Here is a 5,003-nt window from a genome sequence, read left to right on the forward strand (position 1 = left end):
AGGATGAGAGTTGGATGGCATCACCGACTCAACGGACATGAGTTTGAGCAAACTCCAGGAGGTAGTGAAGGACAGGGAAGCCTAGTGTGCTGCAGTCCATGGAGTTACAAAGAGCTGGACAAGGCTGAGCCACTGAACAACAAAAATTTTTAATCTACATTGGTGGTATTACGTCATTCTGGTGGGCCTTTTTTCTTTTCAGTACCATCTTTATTTATTTTCTTGGTCGAATTGTGGAACATGTGGGATCTTAGTTCCCCAGAGAATGAACCCACACCCCCTGCAGTGGAAGCACAGAGTCTTAACCACCAGACCACCAGGGAAGTCCCTCAGTACCATCTTTAAGATGCCTCCATATTGCACTGGTGCATCCAAAATCCACCCAATCCATTGAATAAGATTCCAGGTCAATCTCGCCACCCTCTCAGTGATCCACACCTGAGCTGCCTCTGATTTCCCACCATAACAAATAATGCTACAATAAACACTGGTAGAGAGCTTCCTCGGAGAAGGCAATGGCACCCCACTCCAGTACTCTTGCCTGGAAAATCCCATGGACGGAGGAGCCTGGTAGGCTGCAGTCCACGGGATCGCTAAGAGTCGGACACGACTGAGCGACTTCCCTTTCACTTTTCACTTTCATGCATTGAAGAAGGAAATGGCAACCAGTGCTCTTGCCTGGAGAATCCCAGGGACAGGGAAATCTGGTGGGCTTCTGTCTATGGGGTTGCACAGAGTCGGACACGACTGAAGCGACTTAGCAGCAGCAGCAGCAGAGAGCTTCCTGGGGCTTCCCAGGTGGCGCATTGTTGAAAGAATCCACCTGCTAATGCAGGAGGAAGAAGAGACATAGGTTAGAGCATTGGGTTGGGAAGATCCCCTGGAGAAGAAAATGGCAACCCACTCCAGTATTTCTTGCCTGGAAAATTCCATGGACAGAGGAACCTGGTGGGCTACAGACCATGGGGTTGCAAAGAGCCAGATATGACTAAGTGCAGCACAGAAGCAGCAGCAAACACTAGTATATAAGCCCCTTTGTGGTCCAGAAGAAGGACAGGATGGAGGCGGGGGGGGGCTCTAATCAGCAAAAGAATTGCTGGGTTGTAGGAGATGTATCTACTTATTTTGATTAGGTAGAATGTTCTGACAAGTCTGCTCCTCCTAGCAGACCATACATGCATGCTAAGTTGCTCAGTCGTGTCCAACTCTGTGACCCCACAGACTGTAGCCCACCAGGTTCCTCTCTCCATGGGATTTCCCAGGCAAGAATACAAGAGTGGGTTGCCATTTCCTGCTCCAGGGAATCTTCCAAACCCAGGGATCAAACCCACGTCTTTTAAGTCTCATGCATTGGCAGGTGGGTTCTTTACCACTAGGGCCACCTGGGAAGCCCCCAGTCCATAAGGATGCCATAAACCTTAACCACATCTGGCATCTGGGGAAGCAGATGTTTGTCTGCAGAACAGTTGAAGTATGCATCCACATGTGATCCCGATACTAACATTAAGACACAGGTTTTAAAGTAACTATGATGAATAAGTTCAAAAAATAGATGAAAAGATGGAGAATTTCATCAGAAAACTAGAATCTAAAAGTGAGGGGAGAGGGAGATGGAATCCAATGTATATTTTAGAACTTATAAATTAAAAAATCAGTAGATGAGTTTCACAGCAGATGAGACACAATGGGAAACAGATCGGGAGACAATATCTAGACTGGGGGCTTCCTTCGTGGTCCAGTGGAAGTCCACACTTTCAGTGGAAGACTCCACACTGTGAATGCAGGGGGCAAAAGCTGAATCCCTGCCTGGGGGATGAAGATCCCACATCCTGTGCAGCCAAAAGTAGTAAACTAAAAAAAAAAAAAAATCTAGATGAATCACGCTGAATAAGGAGAGAAAATACAGGGCATTTCCTGGTGGTCTAGTGGTTAGGATTCAGCGCTTTCACTGCTGTGGATCTGGGTTCCGTCCCTGGTCAGGGAACTAAGGTATCCCACAAGCCAGAAGGCACGGCAGGAAAAAAAAAAAAAGGAACAACTTATATCCAGCTTTTAGGCAAATAGAGAAGGGCAGAGACCATTTTTGTATCTGTTTCTCGACTGTCTTCGGCTCAAAACGATCCTTATGTCATAGCGGGATATTTTGGGAGTAATATATTCTGCTACCCTTCACTGTATATAATATTAACATACAAAAATCAATTATATCCCTAAACATTATGAACAAAAAGATTTTTACTGAAATTTTTAAAAATATGATTTGAATCAGCATAACAAGCAAAATACCTAAGAATAAACCTAACAAAAGATTTGCTAGATCTCTAAACAGGAAACTATGATACATTACTGAGAGTAATTAAAGAAAATCTAAATAAATAATTCATAGTAACACTATTCGTGGCTTCCCTGGTGGCTCAGTGGTAAAGAATCAGCCTACCAATGCAGGAGACACAGGTTCAATCCCGGGTTTGGGAAGATCCCACGTGCTGCAGAGCAATTAAGCCTATGCATCACGACTATTGAGTCCGTGCTCTAAAGCCCAGGAACTGCAACTACTGAAGCCTGTGCACCTAGAGCCTACACTCTGCAACAAGAGAAGCCACTGCGATGAGAAGCCCTAGCACTTAAAATGGAGATTAGCCCCCGCTCATCCCAACTGGAGAAAAGCCCATGCAGCAACAAAGATCCAGCACAGGAATAAACAAATAAATAAAATTTTTAAACAGCATTCATAATTGCCAAAAAGCAGAAACAACCAGTGTCCATTGAGAGTAAAATGGTTCAATCGTGGCATATTCATAGAATGGAATATTATACAACAGTGAAATGAATGACCAACTGCCATAGGAGGGATTTTATAATGTTGAGCAAAAGAGGCTATAATTAAGGGTGGTCACCTTTGGAGGGGCAATGATTAGGAGGAAATGTGAAGACTTCTGGGCTGCAGGCAATATTCTCTTTTTTTATATGCGTGGTTTCATTACTGTATTACTCTATTAAAAGCTTAGTTGACCCATAACTTAGAATTTAGCACTTTATGTATGTTACAACTATACTATAAAACAGTTTTAAAAATTATTTTAGGTTTTACAAAATTATCTTCCTCAAAAAAAGGGAAATAAGTACTGAAGAAATAAAATGAAAAATAACAAAAAAGAAAAAAATGAAAGAATGAAATCATACTAATAAAATCAGCAGGGTCCACCACCTGTCAGCCAGTGCTAAGAAAACACTAGGCAAACATTCTTATTGAACTCTATAAGACTCCATGAGGTGGATATTGTTTGTTCCCATTTTAGAGAAGAAGGGGAGGCTCGGAGAGGTGGAATCACTTGCCAAAGTCACACAGCAATGGCACTGTTTTCTGATTTCAAGCCTCACACTTTTAACCAATCACCACATCACTTGTTAAACAGGTTCTTCCCCAAGTGTTATAACAAGCCACCACCTAACAGCCAAAATAATAACTATCACCCAACAAGGATTACTACTTCAAGCCCTCAAGGTACCTAAAAAGCAATTATCTCCATTTCTAGGTGAGACACCTGAGGCTCAGAGAGAGGGTAAGCCTTTGTGCCAAGGTTACAGGTAGAGAGTGATGGAGTCAAAATTCAAACCCAGGAATGTCTGACTCTAGCCTTATCATCATTCTACACAGTCCAACAGTTTTGAGGCGTAGATTCTGTCCCTTCATTCATTCGACAAAAAATGTTTGCGAACCCACCCTGGGCCAAGGATATTCTAGTTCCCAACAACCTTCTACCGCTAGAAGCTCACATTCCAGCAGGGGATGACAAAGACAGTGTACAAATACAGACTATTTCATGGTGGAGAGACGAGCCTCGAGGACGAATAAAAAACTAAGTAGAGAGATGAGTCTGAATTATAGACTGTGTGTCAGAGGAAGGACTCTCTGAGGAAGTAACAGCTGGATTAACCATGATGGGATGAATGGGAGAATGTAAAATGATTTCTGCGTCTGGGCTAGCAAAGAAGCCAAGTGAGTAGGACACGCGTGCATGCTAATGCGCTTCAGTCGTGTCCGACTCTTTGTGACCCTTTGGACTGTAGCCCACCAGGCTCCTCTGTCCATGGGATTCTCCAGACAAGAATACTGAAGTGGGTTGCCACGCCCTCCTCCTAGGGATCTTCCTGACCCAGGGATCAAACCCGCATCTCTCAAGTCTCTTGCTTTAGCAGATGGGTTCTTTACCACTAGCGCCACCTGGGAAGCCCGGGTGGGACATCTTTTATTCTAAATGCCTCTCGTTAGGAGTTTGACAGGCTACAGTCCATAGGGTCACAGAGTCGGACACGACTGAAGCGACTAAGCACGCTCAGAAGTCAATTTGGGATGCAATCCTCGAGACATAAGAGACGCGGGTTTGATCCCTGGGTCGGGAAGATCCCCGGGAGGAGGGCATAGCAACCCACCCCAGTATTCTTGCCTGGAGAATCCCATAGACAAGGGAGGCTGGTAGGCAACAATCCACAGGGTTGCAAAGAGTAAAGAGACGATTTAAGTGGCTTAGCACGCACCTCTCTCTAGCCCGAAAAGCTGAGGTTATCTTTCCTCTACTCTTTCCTAAAAGGAAGGAATGAAACCGTTTGGGAAAGAATCCTTCGGGGAACCTATTAATACACTGTGACTGGAGCCGCAAAAAAAGGCATGGGAGTAGTGAGGTACGACAGGACATCATTGTGACGGTGACTGGCAGCCTGGCACGGAACAGAGGGCAAAAAAGACACAGCTTGGTGGCTGATAAGAAGTAGGGGGTGGACAAAGGGTCCCTCAGGACAAGTTTCCCTTGCCTGGGCGCAGAGAAGACCCCAGCCTTAGGCACTTCCAGTAGCCTTAATCTCTTCCGCCTTTATCGATTCAGCCAGTACGCATGCGCCCGCTACACCAGTGGGGGCGCGCCCGGGCAGTTCTACGCATGCGCGGCCTCGTAGGTAACCGTAGCGACGGGAGAGCGCCTTGTCCCGGTGTGCGCCTGCGTCCC

This window comes from Ovis aries, chromosome 14 (assembly GCF_016772045.2).
Source record: "Ovis aries strain OAR_USU_Benz2616 breed Rambouillet chromosome 14, ARS-UI_Ramb_v3.0, whole genome shotgun sequence".
In the NCBI taxonomy this organism is placed as follows: Eukaryota; Metazoa; Chordata; class Mammalia; order Artiodactyla; family Bovidae; genus Ovis; species Ovis aries.